Source organism: Cryptomeria japonica, chromosome 1 (assembly GCF_030272615.1).
Source record: "Cryptomeria japonica chromosome 1, Sugi_1.0, whole genome shotgun sequence".
NCBI lineage: Eukaryota > Viridiplantae > Streptophyta > Pinopsida > Cupressales > Cupressaceae > Cryptomeria > Cryptomeria japonica.
In genome coordinates this window covers 262,928,014-262,945,892 of record NC_081405.1, presented here as the reverse complement: position 1 = coordinate 262,945,892, position 17,879 = coordinate 262,928,014, and the positions used below count along the sequence as shown (strand labels likewise).

The 17,879-nt window shown below is 40.9% G+C and overlaps 1 protein-coding gene across 3 annotated transcripts in view; it reads right to left on the bottom strand.

Moving 5' to 3' along the window:
- LOC131873922 (inositol polyphosphate multikinase alpha-like) overlaps positions 1 to 17,879 on the bottom strand; it is a 233,511-nt gene that overhangs the window by 66,452 nt on the left and 149,180 nt on the right. The gene's annotated exons all lie outside the window — the stretch shown is intronic.

The window sequence follows — 17,879 nt, the reverse complement described above, 5'->3', positions numbered from 1 at the left end:
TATATTGACATAATTGTAGCAGAATTTAAAATCAGTGCCACAGCAGGTACATGCACAATTTGGATTTCATAAATTCCATCCTCTTCATTCAATAGAGCTGAATACAGCTAAAAATCAAGATGTGCTTTGATATTCCTACCCTCTTTCATTTAATGAAGTTAGACACAACTTCTACCCAAGATATGTTTTGATATTCACATGCTTCAGTTCAAACTGAATGCAATTCATTAGCTATAAAGTATAGCATTGCCAAACAAATTAAATGACACTTGTTGACAATGTAATATATTTGTAAGTTGAGATCCGTGTGCTCAAGTGTTAGGAGTTTAATAAAATTACACAGAACCTTGAATAAGAACAAACATTCGTAATTATATTATCAACCTCAAGTTATTATGTTACTTTCACTTTATCAAGCACTATTTCTTGAGTATTTTTCTTTTGTGCAACACCGGATCGGGGGTTTTGCTCCTTGTTATTCTCTTGTTTTGGCCTTGTTCTAGGATCCATAGAATTCTTCAATTCAATCTTCTCAACATTACCAATATACTCATCATCCTCAAGCGATGGACCCTTGGCAACCTCCTCTATCACCTGGTTAGTGCCTTCCAATAGGGAAGATTCCATATTGGATGCCAACTGTTCCTTATTAGGGTTTTGTTGTGACCATTTCACACATCGCCCCATTAGAATGTGGACCCCCTCTTTTTGCTTTTGTTTTGCTTTCTCTCTGCTTGTTCTTCTCTCTGCCTTTAGGATTTTGAGTGAGTGAGTTGTCTGTCTGGGCTAGGGCTAAACCTTAAGAGGTTCTTTTTTGGCATCATTCAAGCTAACTTCAGTCAAATTTTGGAAAATTGCTAAGTGTCTTCCTGAAGAATTGAGATTGTTGGAATGAGGTAAACCTTTCAGGGGAATCAAAATAGGTCTCAGGTTAGGTCTTGATTGAAATAGGGGTTTTTAGGGTAAGGTCCAGTTTGTTTCCAAGTCTGAGTCAGTTAAGTGTGGTCAGTGAAGAAAGGGAGTCTAGTGGGCTAAGTTAAATAGGTAAAGAAATAGATCAAGAGCCTGATAATGTCAAATTCACTCTTGACCCTTGCTGAGGGTCCAGGTTGAAATTCTTTGTAGACTGGATTCCCTTCACAGTTTTGACTAAGTGTTAGCATGATTGAAGGTGAAATTGTGTGTTCTTGCCTGGAGAGGGTTTTGATCAATTTTTGGAAAGTAAGATGATGCCTGAAACAGAAAAGTCGCTCCTGACCCTTGGAGAGGGTCCAGGGCGAACTTCATCCTAAACACAATTTCTTGTTTTTTTGATGGACTTGCTAACTGGTTCCTGGCCTTGAAAATGACCTGACTCTGCCTTGTGAAGTGGTTTGAGACTTAAATTTTGAACAGTTTAGCCTAAAATGAGAATTTCGCTCCTGACCCTTGCTGAGGGCCCAGGGCGAAAATGTTGTTTAAGCTTATTTATCACCGACTTTGGCTAACTTGTTTTGTGCAGGGTCTCCCGGAAGGAGGATTGGACGTCACTTGAGGCAATTGAAGGTTTGAAGACATGAAAAATGATGAATTTTGGGGATTAAGGGCAAATTCGCTCCTGACCCTTGCTGAAGGTCCAGGGCGAAATTTTGATTTTCCTCATTTTGCAGTGAAAAAGGACCAAGTGTTGAACATGAATGGAAAATGAACAACTCCCTCCACCCACCTAAAAGAGTTTTAACTTGAAATGATGAAGGATCTTGTTGAAAACCTCAAATTCGCTCTTGACCCTTGCTGAGGGTCCAGGGCGAAAAATCCTATTGGAGTCATTTCTGGCCTTGTTTGGTCAAATTGAGATATCAAAGGCATGATGAATGATAAAATGAGCATGATGAAGCCTCCAAACATGTTTGAAGATGACGAAATGAAGGAGTTTTGCCCAGGAAAGGTAATTTCGCTCCTGACCCTTGCTGAGGGTCCAGAGCAAAATTCTTTATAAGTGCATTTTTTAACCTTTCTTGGACATGAGAGCCTATTCATAGCATAGTACAAGATGAAATCTTCCTTAGCAAAGAGGTTTTAAGATGAAAAGTGAAGTATTTTGGTCACAATTGCAAAATTCGCTCCTGACCCTCTCTGAAGGTCCAGGGCGAAATTCTCAAAAACACATTTTTCTTGCAAAGTCAAAATGATTTTTATGATTGGAAGAGATGTAAAAAGGCATGTTTTACCCATTGAAGATAATTTGGATGATCAACAAAGAGGCAATTAAGCTAAATAGGGAAAATCGCTCCTAACCCTCTCTGAGGGCCCAGGGCGAAAAACCTAAAATTGGACCTTTTCCTCCAAGTTTGAACGAAGCTAAGCCTAGATACGAGTTTAAAATGATGTTTGAATTGCCTTGAAGTGAAAAAGGATTGTTGAGAGTAAAGGTTTTGAAGGCAATTACAAAAATCGCTCCTGACCCTTGCTGAAGGTCCAGAGCGAATTTCCAAGGTTCTCTCCTTTTTTGTGTAGAATTAAGACAAAATCTTCCTTGGATAGGAGAAGGGCGTGATGTGTTATGCCTTAGAGGTGAGTTGAAGTCTAAAGGATGAAAAAATATGCCTAAAACACAAAAGTCGCTCCTGACCCTTACTAAGGGTCTAGGGCGAAAATTTTAAAAACTCTCATTTTACCTTGCAACAACAAGACAAATTTGGATGGAGTGGATGAGGAAAGACATTACCTAGTGATGAATAAAAGTTTGAACGAAAAATGATAATGGATTGAGCCTAATTTACAAAAATTGCTCCTGACCCTTGCTGAGGGTCCAGGGCAAAAAACTTGGAAAGAGGATTTTCTTGCTTAGTTTGGAGGCATAAACATGATCTTGCTTGGTGAAGAAGTTTTTTGATAAGGAAATGAGGATTTTTAGTCAAAGTTGAAAAAATCGCTCCTGACCCTTGCTGAGGGTCCAGGGCGAAAAACACCAAAATCACACTTTTTCTCCCAAGTTGGATAGAGCTAAGTCTGGGATTCAGTGAGAAGACCTATTTGAGATGCCTTGAAGAAATTTTGAGCTTTGGAAAAGGTCAATTTTGAGCCAAATTAGGAAAATCGCTCCTAACCCTTGCTGAGGGTCCAGGGCGAAATTCCTCTAAAAGCATTATTTCTGTCAAGATTTTCGATGAAGTAGCTTGGGGATGCAAGGAAATAGATCTTGGGAATTGCGTTGAGAGTTCAACAATCAAAGCTAAGGTGGATTACAACTTAAGATGAAAAAATCGCTCCTGACCCTTGGAGAGGGTCCGGGGCGAAATTATTTGCAAGCTTCATTGAGACCTTGATCAAGAAATTAATATTCTCCAGTTTGCACTAAATCACCAAAATTGCTAAATTTGATACATTTGGAAAATTAAATTTAAATTCGCATTAATTTCAAAGCATTTTGCATTTAATAAATTAATTTTAAGCCTTGAAAAAATCGAAATTTTTACTTTGGAGGCATCTAAAATTAATTTTTATTAAATTAAAATTTATTAATGGGCGCTCAAGGCATTATTTTGCCTTTATTTTGCAAGTCGGCCACCCTTTTTTGGAGATTTTATTTATTTTTTACCCTTTTTTTGCCAAGTCGGCCTTGAAGGGAGTAAGGGTGAGCGCTCTATATATTGGGGGAGTGTTGCTTCACATTTCAAATCATTCAATCATTCCTTCTAAGTGCGAAATTGAAGAGCAAAAGGAGGAGCGAAATATAGCTTGTTTGGTGCGAATTTCTTCTAAGTGTTGAAGGCTAAGGAAGGTGGAATTTATTCTTTTGAAGCTAGAGGAGGCGCAATTCATCCAAGAGAGGCCTATGATTTAAACTTTGCCTAGCGAAATCCATTTTTCTTGCATCATTTTTTAAAGGTCTTAGAGTTTAGTACTCAAGAGGAGGTATGGCAAAATTATCCTAATATCCTTGGTCAAGACTTGATTTTTGGACACCTTTTTTTAGAAAAGCCTAAGTGTTGATCGGTTAATTAGGAAATGATAACTCTAGATTTATCATGAAGTTTCCTAATTAATATCTTAAATCTTCCTTTTGAGTCTTATTTTCTACCCTTTAATGCTCAAGGACTAATTTTGAAATGTTGTGAAGGTGTCAAGATGGCGACTCCAAAGGCAGGAGCATCTACTAGTCGCCCGGCTCTCATCAAGGAAAATCAGAAGAATGATGAATTGGAGACCAGGATCGTGTTCAAGTGGAGTAATATCGGAGACACCAACTTGGGAAACTTCAATATGAAGAAATTTCGAGAGGTCCCCTACATTGGCAAGCCATCACCTGTTGCGAAGAAGATAATTGAAAGTGGCATCATCAAGGCAGCAGGTTTCCCTCCAGCAGTCAAGTGTCATGAGCTGATGATCGAGTGTGCCCGCCACTATGACTCACAATCAAGGTCGATCGTATCCAAGGAGGGGAACACCTTAGCTTACCTTTCAGAGGAAGCTATAAGTGAAGCTCTTCATCTTCCAGAGCATAAAGATATGATTTACAAAAGCTTAGAAGGGGCCAGGTCAATGTATGAAGATGATCCCGACACTTGTCTGAATCTCATCAATAAGAATTGGTTGCTCAAAAGTCGGCCTCGCTTGAACAAGATTCCCAACACACCGCATAGGATCAACTTCCAGGAGGAGTACAGAGATTTGATAACTTTGCTCAATCGAGTTACAGGGGCTCCTCAAGCTTTCTACTTCGAAAAGTGGATGTTCTTCTTCATTCAAGTGATAATCCAAGGAAAAGGAATGCTTCATTGGGCCAGAATTATTAGCAATAGTTTGGATGTGCAGTTGAGAAGGCTAAGACCTACGAAATCATTCCACATGAGCTCATATGTTATATATGCCTTGATCAAGAGTTTCGAGTATGCAGGGCTACCTCACAGAGGAGTGATCGGAAGAGGACCTGGAGAAGTGAGAGTTTGTGACTCTTATGTTCATCTGCATCATCCGCCTAGAAGTGACTACAAGTTAGTCAATGATACCTTCACAATGAACATCACTAGGATATTGCAAGGTGGGATTCATAATCGACTCTCTCTGGATGCACAAGAACTTGTGAAGAAGTATGGTGCATGGATCATCCAATTTCAAAAATTTACATACATCAGAGTTCAAGGGTGTCCTTCACCTCCCTACATGTTGCCGAGGTATCTGACAGACAGGATAGTGCTACTTGAGGTAACTAGACAGTTGGCAACTTATGCAAAGGTATCCAGACACAAGCATGGAAATGGAATTCCCGTGCCCATCATACTAGGGAATTCACTCGAAGTATGTCCTAACACCCAAGCCTCGGAAGATGCAGAGAAGGAATTAGCCTTATATTCATTCACATCTTTTGCCTCGCGGGAGAATTTTGACCCTCACGGTTATATGGAGGAGACAATTGGTAAGAAGTACAAACATGAGTTTCAGGTGGAGGACTTTTGGATGAATCTCTCAAGTGATTTAGAGGTTAAAAGAAAGATGCATTCCAGGCTACCTTTAGATTTCATCAATAAATGCAAAGTTTATAGAGTAGCTGATCAAGCCCAAGATAATGGCAGATACCTCCAGTCGTCCTATGACAAAGAAGACAAAGCAGTGAAGATAGATTGGAATGGGCCTGAGGTTTTAGATTTGAGAGCTTTGATGGCTCCTGTTTTATCATGTACTCGCAGATGGGTGGATGTATAGCATCAGAAATTGAGAGAGCAGAATGTATTAATGACTTTTACTTTGGAGGCAAGACCAGAAGAAGGAGAAGCAAGCGTGAGTGAGAACACTGCCCATCCTAGAGGTGCAAAGAGGATAGAAAGACCTGAGAAAAGGGAATCTTCCAAGAAGAAGCAAGAAGCCAATCGTGATCACCCATCAGGCACATCTTCTCGATATGAAAAGAGGGCAAGCCAAGGGGAAGGTCAGGAGAAGATGGTACCTGAAGTTGATGAATCTATGGAATCCATTGTGCAAAATGACAAGCCAGAGAAGGGACAGACACCTCAACATTCATCAAGTCAATCTCCCCAAGTTGATGCTAATGAGCTACATGAAGAGAAGAATGATGATGAAGCAACATCTCCTCTCCGAGAAGATGAACCACTGCCTAAGGAAATACAAGTAAGAGAGACAAGATCTGCCATTCCGGATTGGTTAAAAGAGAGACTGACAAGAGTGGTTGTGGTTGAAGAAGAAGATGTATTTGATTTAGAAAGCCTTATAGGAAATTCTCAAGAGGTAATGGAAAAGAAGAAGGCCACCAAGATGTCCAAGGTGATAAGGGATGAGACAGGATCCAGAAAATTGCAAATAGCTACACCAGTAGTAGACAAGTATGAAGGTGAGATTCTTGCAGATGAGTATGACTTAGAAACATTTGAGCTTGGTCCACTTACCACCGAACAAGCGATGGAAGAGGCAACCGATTCATTTGAAGCACTTAAAGACAAACTTAAGGAAGAAATGGAAAAGAATAGGAAGCTTGAGAGAGAGGTCGGTGCTTGAAGAGGCTAGTTTAGTTATCTCAATCAGCCCTTGAGACGTTAGGATCCAGCAGTATCTCCTTTACAAGCACTTCCTCTTGAATCAGTTGGCGAGGCAGAAAGAGTCAAAAGCTTGGTTCAGCTTATGAGCTCTTGGATTGATAAATCCCACACGGTAGCCGTTGAATTTGCAACAAGAATGATGAAGACAATTCACCGAGCTATCCAGGTCCTTGAGATTGTACATAATCTCATGATAACTGTAGCCGCTTTCACTCACACTAGAGATGTTATCATTCCTGTCCTGCAAGTGATAAGGCAAACACCAAGACGGATCCTAGCACAAGAAAAGATAATGGATGGAGGAACTCATAACCTCCTACAGTGGTTAGCTCTGCTACAGATGAAAGAGGTCCTCTTTGAAGACATCAACACCAAATGCAGTCAAGTTGAAGGTATCATCCATCCAATTCAAGATAAGGTGTTCGAGGTGTTGTGTACCATTCTTGGCAGGCGGATCAAGATTGAGACAGATGTGGACATCCAAGAGTTGGAAGAGAGAGTCAAGGTCATTTTTTGCAAAGAGGAGAATGTCATCGCAGATGAGCAACGAGACCTAATGTTCACTACCATGCCCCTAATTGAGAAGATCAAAGAACTTGAACCTGGATGGGAGACAGCTCTTCTCACTGCCTTTGATCAGGTCATTCACTTGGAAGAACGGATGAAGAATCTTCATGAGATTCCCATTGCTGAGATTGAAGGAATTGTGTCCAGATTCGTTGGATATGCTAAGAAAGAGCATAGGAAAGGGAGCAAAGTTCTAGATGAAAAGTTGTTATAGGATGATGTGGCAACTTAATTCCTATTAGTCTATGTTTCCTCGATATTTATGCCAATTAAATATTTGGCTTTTCATTTAATAATGTTCATCTAAATAGGGACTTTTTTTGTAACAAACCCTAATTAGGGCTTAGGTGTCAGAATTTCAACCATTGATCTTTCGATTTGGGCCATTCATTGTATTTGAGGATGCTATATATACCCTCACTCATTTTCATTATTATTATTAGATGATAGAAGATAGTTAGAGCTTAGAGAGAAGAAAGTTATTGTGTAGCAAGATTGAGTAGTGAAGAAAGAATTTTGAACAATTGTTGTCTATTTGGCTTTGAGATCAATAAAATATTGAAGTTATGGTGTTTTATTGCAATACTTGTGGCTATCTTCATGATTGTTTATCTTCTTGAATCATTCTCAGTCGAAGTAGTATTTAAGTTTGAAGGGCTAAGTGTTGTGCTTGACCTTTGGTGAGATTCACGTTCCAAACCACTAGCTTCTTACTGATTGTAAGAACACCTTGTGTGGTCAACTGGATATATCGAGATTGCTTAAACATTCAATCATTGTTGAAATATTGATATGTATCTTTATGATAGTATCTATATCCTTGATGATTTGAAATTCACTAATCACCTTAGAAGATCACATCAATTCCAGTAGAGTTGTAATTTCTTGGGGATACTGAAATTGGTAGAATCTTACCATGTCTAGCCTACATTGAGTCATTCTTAGGATTAGATTAGTATTCATCTCTTGAAACCCTTATCTTTTGATCTTTTTTTGAAAATTTGTTAGTGTTAGGAAAACCCTGTTCCTGCAATCTAAAGAGAGTGACACGGACAAGCTTTCTCAGAAAGTGCGTAAGACCCCTTAAAGAAACAACATTTACAACGACCACTGGTGCTTATCCACACGTAGAGATCCTACAACGAAGAACCTTGAAGTCACCCTGATTGATCCTTTTCACGATATCTTCAGCATTCAGAGGCTTTAATCAAGAGAGAATAAGGTACCATTTGGGTATTTTATTCTGTGTTTGGTTGTGTACAAAATACACGTCAACAGGTTTCCAGCAATAGGCTTCTCGAGGGTTACATCTCTAGAAGATTTTAGAATTTCCATTTTATTAAATGCTACTTTTATTACTATTTAAGATTTTTGGACAATCTCTTTTATGGTGCCCATCAGTTTTACACAAAAAGCATGAGTTTAGGCCTCCAAGGGCTTCAACATCACATCTATGTATTCCGCCATTCATTGGAAATTCAAGGATTTCTAGGATTTGCACTCCCTTGTTGAAGGTGATCAATATCCTTGCATTCAAATGTGGTAAAGTGGCACAAATGTCCTCCACTTGAAGGATTCCCAACTGATTTTAGCAAGCGAGATAAGAATTTCCACACTTAAATTGGCACACCTTTGACATTAATCCACCTTGGAGTGGAAAAAAACAAGATTTCATTTTGTGAGATGTCTAGTGACCAAGCTATAGCCTCGAATAAATATTTTCCCACATTCCAGTACTTTTCCAACACCCTTCCTTGCATATCATGGTTTTTCATAAAATTGACAAATAAGCCTTTTTGTATCATTTGACAAAAGGAAATGTAGATACCAAGTTTTTTTTCCCAAATAGTGCTTAGCCAGTTGTCAAAGAATCTTCTAGTCAGAAGGGCATTATTATCAAGGCAAGCAAAAAAAAAATGCAGTGTTCTTGAGCCTACATTCTTTCTTTATCGCAACAACCATGTCCTCATTAGGGTTAAACCTCAATACCATTGGCAGGAGAGGATCCTTACCTCTTTCAACTTGGTTGTTGTCGTCTCCTTCTCCTTGACCTTCGAGGGTCCTTGAATAGTCTCCTTTGATTCCCACATTGAAGATTGTTTCCTTTGGTGGTTCTTTTGGTTCTTCCTCTACAGGATTTCTTTGAATGTTTTGTTGGCTTTAACGCTTCCATCTTGCTTGGTTTGTAAAGCTTATTTAGAATCAATGTACCCCCTTCCCTCGACTTGAGCCCTAATGCCCATACAACCTTTCCCAAATGGTCAACACATTTGTGCTAAGGATCAATCAACCAGACAGGGTACCACAAGTAATCACCTAGCAATTTAAAAGTATAAGCAACAATTCACACAATTGCACAGAGTATACCCTAGGAAAACCTTCCTCTTGAAGGTGAAAAAACCAGCAATGATAGATGTCTTTATTATCTTAATAGTCCCAATCAATTTTACAATGAATTTGCTTCACACTTGAAGCTAAGGGATGATACAAATTCACCCTTGATAGCAATAAGAAATCCAAACTACTGTATATCAGACTATATAGATAAATTCCACCTTCTATATGAGGATACACTGCTGTAGTATAAGATCAATCTACAAATGAAGATTATTACAAAAATCGAGATCAGTATGAAGTGTGGAATGAATACGATCTGCCTCAAAATAACCTCGAACTACAATGAAGAAGACACAAACTGCTGGAGATGATGATTGTGTTGATTCGATTTGCTTGTAGTTAGTGAATTCGATTGCCAAAGGAGATGGAATTCTTCGATCTATATACTCCACCATGTTAAGATCAAGCAACACGACTTATGCTAAAATTCGGCTTCTTACCAATCATCACAACTCATTTAATAGTCATTGGTTATGTTATAATTAACCCGACTTTTCACTAAACATGGCGGGATTACATTTAGTTATAATATCAAATAAAAAAATCGGCAAGAGTGAATATTAAATAGATACACATATAAATCGATCTCCGAAAATGTCTAAGGCCGGAAGGCCAATTAGACATTTAGTTTTTGCACTGTCGGTTTAGAGAAGAATACTGACCGATGCTATAAACATCAACACTCCCTCTTAGCTAGGGAGGAATTCTTCTTGATATATGAGTCACGTAGTGACATCCACCATGGCTACTCCCAGAGGGTGGGTCCATCATGGCTACTGCCATGTATGGAAATGCAAGTGAACACAAGTGCCCATCACGGAGTCACTCAACGTGATGTCAGCATCTCCTCATGACGTTCACCATGACTACTCCCAGAGGGTGAATAAACACAAGTGCCAAGTCATGGAGTCTCTCGCATGACATCCACCATACCTACTTGCAGAGGGTGGAACAAGGGCTTACACCTCAAACTTCTCTCACAGAGAAGAATGCATTAACAAGGGCTTGCACCTCAAACTTCTCTCTCACAAAGAAGAATGCATTAACAAGGGCTTGCACCTCAAACTTCTCTCTCCCAGAGAAGAATGCATTATAATACATATCAAGTAATCACTGATGCTGAGACTCCCTCTCAGCAAGGGCTTCATTCTCCACAACTCCAAGCTTGTCCCGAAAATGCACAAACTTCACTTTGGCAAGAGGCTTGGTGAGAATGTCAGCCGTTTGCTCCTCACTACAAATGTATCTCAACTAAACAACATTCCTCTGTACCATATCTCTGATATAGTGGTACTGAATCTCAACATGCTTTGTTCTGTCATGGAACACTAGATTGACTGAAAGCTTCGCACAGCTTGGGTTATCACAATGAATGGTAGTAGGCTCCAACGATTGTCCAAACAATCCTACAAGGAGCTTTCAAAGCCACACTACTTCACGAGTTGCCACACATGCCACAATGTATTCTGCCTCTGCTATGCTTAGTGCCACTAAAGACTGCTTCCAGCTACACCAAGAAATCATAGCAGATCCCAAACTGAAGCAACAACCAGAGGTGCTCTTCCGATCAGTAACACTCCCTGCCCAATCAGAATCAGAATGGCCTTCAAGAATCAAGTCCACACTAGAAGAATATTTCAAGCCATATCCAACTGTGCCATGGAATTATCTCAAGATATGCTTGGCTGCAACTAGATGTATATGTCTAGGTTCACTCATGAACTGACTCAGTGCACTCACTGCATAGCAAATATCTGGTCTAGTGTTAACTAGATACATGAAGGACCCAATCAACTATCTATACGTAGTAGGGTCCACAAAATCTGAACTAGCTATAGCTTCAATTTCTTCAAATTAATTTCCATCGGTGTGGACATAGATTTGCAATCTAACATTCCAAATCTCTTCAAGATATCAATGGTGTATTTTCCTTGACTTAGGATAATCTCATTGGGCCTCTGCCATACTTCCAAACCTAGAAAGAAGTGCATGAGTCCTAAATCCTTCTTCTCAAATTCTGAAGTCAACTCCTTGCATCTATGAATGAGATGATCTTCTCCGGTAACAAGTTAGGCATCAACATAAAGTACCAAGAATAACATATCACCATTGAATACCTTGAAGTAAAGATTCGGATCAGCATCATTCTTGCAGAAACCCAAACCCACTAAGTATTTGTCAAATCTTTCATACCAAGCATGAGGTACCTGCTTAAGACCATGTAGGGATTTCTTTAATTTGCACACATGAGACTCTTTCCCATGAATCACGAACCCCTCAGGTTGCTCGATGTAGACCTCTTCTTCAATCACACCATTGAGAAAAGTTTGTCTTCACATCCATCTAATGTAACTTCCATCCCTTAGCTGCTAAAATGGCAATGATGTCCTTAATGAAAGTATAGCGAGCAATAGGAGCAAATGTTTCTTCATAGTCTATTCCCTCTTTCTGAGAGAAACCACGAGCCACGAATCTAGCCTTGTACTTTTCAATTCTACCATCAGTTGCATGCTTAATCTTGTACAAACACTTGGAAGATACAATGGACTTCCCTTCAAGTCTAGGAACAATATCCCACACATCATTTTTGACATTGTGTTGGTGTAAATAAATATTCATTTTGGATATTATTACACTTACTTAAGTTAACTTAGGATAATGCATCTCTTCGTAGTTTGGATTTGAGACACTTAGGGAAGTGTGCACATAGGGATAGAGCTTGTAGGAGAAATTCCACCTTTTGTGGTCTTATTTTGCTATTACATCCACATTCGGTGGGTCATCCACCTCTTGTAGAATATTATATTATTTCTCCTACCTACCCTTAGTATTTCTTACCTACCCTTGTTTCTCATTGAGCCACATGTCATATTTGTGTGCTCATACATACATATGGCCTTGCCTATATAAGCAGGCCTATATTCATTGTATTGGTTAATCCAGTTGATCATTTTGCATATTGATGAGAATACAGTTTGTTCTTGTCATTCTATTGTCTCTTTTATGCTTTTCATTGTGCCCTTGATCTTGGCAAAATCCTACATGGTATCAGAGCTATTGGGGCTTCATTGATTGGTTTTTGGAGACATCGTGGAAGGCTTCTATTTTCGGATTTGGGGATCTTCATTTTTTGGGGGCATCATACAGCGATTTGGACATCACTGTTGAATCCGAGAGGCCGTTTCCATAAATTTTGACTATAAAGTCGACCTATTTTGGTGAGAAATTTTTTTAAAAAAAAAATTATTTTTCAAAAAAAAAAAATTCGAAAAAATAAAAAAGGCGAATCAAAAAAAAAATTAAAAAAAAATCAAAAAAAAAAAAGGGTTTTGCGCTATTTTTGGGGGGTCCGCATACCCCCCTCGTGCAGTTTGTACCTGCGTGTCGCAGGTGTTGCAAGCCCGTACCTGCCGCTGGCGCGTCCTCCCGCCGCCGCTGCAGTGTACCTCCCGCGCAGACGTCGCCCGCCACCACCTCCATCGGCCGGTCACCTCTCCCGCCGGCCGCCTCGGCTCCTGGCCCGCCGTCAGTCCCCTCGGCACCGGGCCCGCCGGTCTCTCCTGCCTCCGACAACGCCTCCCTCCTCGGTGGTCCACTAAACCGGCGAACCCGCGTCCGCCTCGTGGCAGGCGCCCACTGGCCCGTGGTCGACCTCCGTACACACAGTCACCGCGCCACGTCATTCGTACGGCCTGCACAGTCATCTGCCACATCAGTCTGTCCGTACAGTACGGACGCCACGTAGAGGGATGACATTTTCGCGACGGCCAGACGGGCGTCAAATTTAACATAGTGACTTGCTGACGTCAGCGCCACATCAGCATTTTTTGAAAAAATTTTGACCCCTCTCCATTGGGCTTTTCAGTTTTGCAGTCCAACTTTGAAAGGCCATATCTTGCTCATTTTTGCTCCTTTTTTGGTGCAATTTTTTTTTTGAAATGGGCTAAAATTTTGTGATCTTCGCAGTGGTGTGGTTATTTTCTGATTTTGGTGCACAGGTTTTTCGGAATTTTCGGATTCTCTCAGCTGTACCTGTCCAATCCTCAATTCTACAACTTCAAAGGCCTCGTTTGAGCTCATACGACCTCCTTTTCAGGTGCCGTTTTTTTTTAAAGTGCTTATTTTTTCGTCTACTTTCATAATCTATGATCAAATTTCGGAGATTTTGAGTGGAAATTGTACTTTCAAATATTGGTCTTATTTGGCCTATTAGGTACTTGTAAATTGCTTGGATCTTAGTTAGATCTCTTGCATTATCAGTTTGAGTCTCTTTTGGCCTTATTGAGGCAGTTGTAAAATTGTAATCAGAAGTCCACTTTGCCATTTTTAGCAAGTGGCCCATTGTATACGCACTACTTATAAAGTGTCAAAATCATCACATTTTGGGGGGGTTCTTTGATTGAGTGAATTTGGGGGGGTGTCTTGTGTGATTGTGCCTCTCTTTGTGCTCTTTCCATTTTTGTTGCAATGAGTCCTAATAAATTTCCACCTCTAACTCCACATAATTATGCATCATGGAAAATTAAAGTATGGAGTAAATTAATGGAAAAGGGTCTCACACATTACATAGATGGAACAATAACAACACCACCTAATCCTAAGGCTGATCCAAATGCTCAATTAGAATGGCTCACAAAGAATTGCATGGCTCTTGGAACTTTACGGAAGTATGTATCAAATGACCTCATTTTTCACATTGAGAAGTGTAAAACAATCAAAGAGGCTTGGGATATGTTTCAGAAATTGTATGGACAAGTTGATGAAATCAGAGGCTATCAGATTGACAATGAGCTCACCGACATGGATCCCAAGAGTTTTGATACAATCCAAGATTATGTCACCAAAGCAAATGAGCTAAGAGCAAAGCCTAAGGATTGTGGAATTGACAAAAAGGATGCTCAATTGATATTCAACTTGTTGGATAAGCTTGCACCAGAATATGCAGCATTTGTGTCTAGCTTCCAAACTCATCGTTGGACAGTGGGGAGTTCTTATGTTATGCCTTCATTTGATGCTTTCACAGAAATGTTGATATTGGAACAATCTAAGTTGTTGAACATGGGGTATCTCAAGTCTTCAAAGTCCAAGGCTTTGGTGGCTAATCAAGGGAATCAAGGAAGTCAAGGCAAAGATTCCAACAAGAAGAAGAAGCACTCTAAGTCTAATCCACACCAGGAAAAAGGACAATCATCCTCTCCATCACAAGGCGATTTTTCATCCTCTTCCAAGAAGGGGACACCACCTAAGAAGGAAAAACCAACTTGTGCATATTGCAAGAAGTATGGTCATGATGAGCATCGATGCCACGCAAAGCAAGTTGATGAGTTAACCAATCTTCTTAAGAAAAACAACATCAACTTGCCATCCGCCTACACAAAGAAGGATTCATCTCCTTCCTCTTCCTCACAGTCTAAGGGAAAAGGGCAAGCATTTGTGGCTACAACAGGTTCTTCATAGCAATGGATACTTGACTCGGGTGCCTCATATCACATGGGTTCTACAAAGGAGCAGTTTTCTTCATTGGAGCCATCTAAGGTACCTCACATTTACATAGGTGATGATACACAAGTAGAGGTTGAAGGGAAAGGTTCAGTTGACATGGATGATGGAACATTTGAGAATGTTCTCTATGTTCCTAACTTGTCTACCAACCTTCTCTCCATCTACCAAATCACTCACTATGGGAATGGGAAAAAGGTTGAGTTTACACCAGATTCAGTTGTGGTAAAGGAACTTGATGATGATGCCTTGGTCGCAGTGGGACAAGTTAATGAAAACTCAAGCCTTTATTCATTCTCCCATTTTGTGCCAAGTTCACCTTCTAGGGCCTTGCTTACTCATTCAAATTCAGAAAGTAAGCTATGGCATGAGCGGTTTGGTCACCTCAACTACCGCTATCTTCAGCAGCTAAGCACTAAAGACATGGTCACAGGTCTACCTCGAATCAGTTTTTCAGAGGGTGTATGTTCAGGTTGTTCCATGGGCAAGCATCCCGAAGAGAAGTTTGATAAAGGGAAAACTTGGAGAGCTTTGGAAGTTCTTCAACTTGTTCACAGCAATGTAGCAGGTCCATTTCCAGCACCTTCATTTAGTAAGGCCCGCTATGTTCTTACCTTCATTGATGACTACTCCCACTTCACTTGGGTCTACTTTCTCATTCATAAGAGTGAAGTATTTGAAAGATTTCAGGACTTCAAGACTCGTGTGGAGAAGCAATCAGGGAAAGTTGTCAAGATTCTTCGCACAGATAATGGAAGGGAATATGTGAACAAGAGACTTGAGGGTTTTTGTACATTTGAGGGGATTGATCTTCAGCATTCTGTCGCATACACTCCATAGCAGAACGGGGTTGCAGAACGCAAGAATAGAACTCTCAAAGAAATGGCTAGCTGTATGATACATGCACGTTCTCTTGATCCCGCCTTTTGGGCAGAGGCTATCAATTGTGCCACACACATCCAGAATCGGGTTCCTCACAAAGCTTTGCAAGGTATTACTCCTTTTGAAGCTTGGGCTGGTAGGAAACCGATTGTGAGACATTTCAGAGTCTTTGGGTGTCCAGCATGGGCTCGCATACCTCCACAGAAACACAAGGCATTGGAACCTCAAAGTCGGCCTTGCATATTTGTTGCATATCCTGAGGGTGTTAAGGCATACAGATTGATGGATCCAGAGACACATGAGGTATTCATTGAGAGGAGTGTTCACTTTGAGGAAAGCTCTCCTAGCTTAGCCTCTCTACCTCCACCTTCCTCCATTGTGGATAGTGATGTTAGTGATTCAGATGATGAGACTCCCTCAACTCCGACTCGTAGGGTTACACCTCCGCAGGGTCCACTTGCAGTTGAGGAGCCTCGTTCTCCACCTCCACCTAGACCTCGTTGGGCTCGACATACACTTGAGTCTGCGGGTTCTCTTGTTGGGGATCCTTCCGATACACGGAGAATTCGATCACAACACCGGGATCTTCCACATGCATTCATTGCTACCGCTTCCGATCCACAAACATTTAGGGAAGCATCAGGGGTTCCTGAGTGGGACCAAGCTATGGAGGAAGAGTATAGTTCCTTGATGAGGAACAACACATGGGATCTAGTCCATCTCCCTAAGGGGAGAAAGATGGTTCGATGTAAGTGGATCTATCGGACCAAGTTTGTAGCGGATGGTAGTGTGGATAAGTATAAGGCTCGGCTTGTTGCCAAAGGTTTCTTGCAGGTTGCAGGTGTTGACTATACTGAGACCTTTGCACCCGTAGCCAAGATGAACTCCATTCGTTTGACACTTGCTATTGCTGCAGCTCATGGTTGGGCTGTACATCAGATGGATGTGAAGAGTGCTTTGCTTCATGGTGATCTTGATGAGGAGATTTATATGGAGCAGCCACAGGGTTTCATCCAGGATACTTCCTTGGTTTGCAGACTACGGAAATCTCTCCATGCCCTTAAGCAGGCCCCCAGGGCTTGGTACGCCAAGATGGATTCCTTTCTTCTCTCCGTAGGGTTCACCAGGTGTCATTCCGATCCGAATGTCTACATTTTGCGACAGGATGACTCTCACTTGATACTTGTGCTCTATGTTGATGACTTGATCATTACAGGGAGTACTTCATCCATCATTAGCAGGGTCAAATCTGCTTTGCATGACAGATTTGCTATGACTAACTTGGGTCTTTTGCACTACTTTCTCGGGATAGAGATTTCACAGTCACCTTCCGGGATTACACTCTTGCAGCCCAAGTATGCTCTTGATATATTTGCACGCTTTCATATGGCTGATTGTAAGCCTGCCCCGACTCCCTTTCTTTGAGGAGTCAAGCTTGAGGCTCAGTGTTCTTCTCCACCAGTTGATGCCACTTTGTATCGTCAGCTTGTGGGTAGTCTCATCTACTTGACTCATACACGCCCTGATATTTCATTTGCAGTTGGCATGGTTTCCCGCTTCATGCAGGAACCACATGAGCTTCATTGGAAAGCCGCCAAACGCATCCTTCATTACATTCAGGGTACACATCACTATGTGATTCACTATGCAGCAGGCACAGGACTTCGCTTGGTTGGTTACACAGACTCCGATTGGGCTGGCGATCTAGTTGATCGTAAGTCTACTTCTGGTTATAGTTTTCACCTTGGTTCGGGCCCCATTTGTTGGCAGAGCAAGAAGCAACATGCTATTGCTCTCTCTTCGACTGAGGCTGAGTATTAAGGCGCTGTTAACGCAGCGACTGAGACCATTTGGCTTCAGCAGATTCTCAGAGAGTTTGGATTCACCACTCCACGGCCGACAATTCTACATTGCGACAATCAGAGTGCTATTGCAATCTCGAAGAACCCAGTCCAGCACTAGCAGACCAAACACATCGAGATTCATATGCACTATATCCGA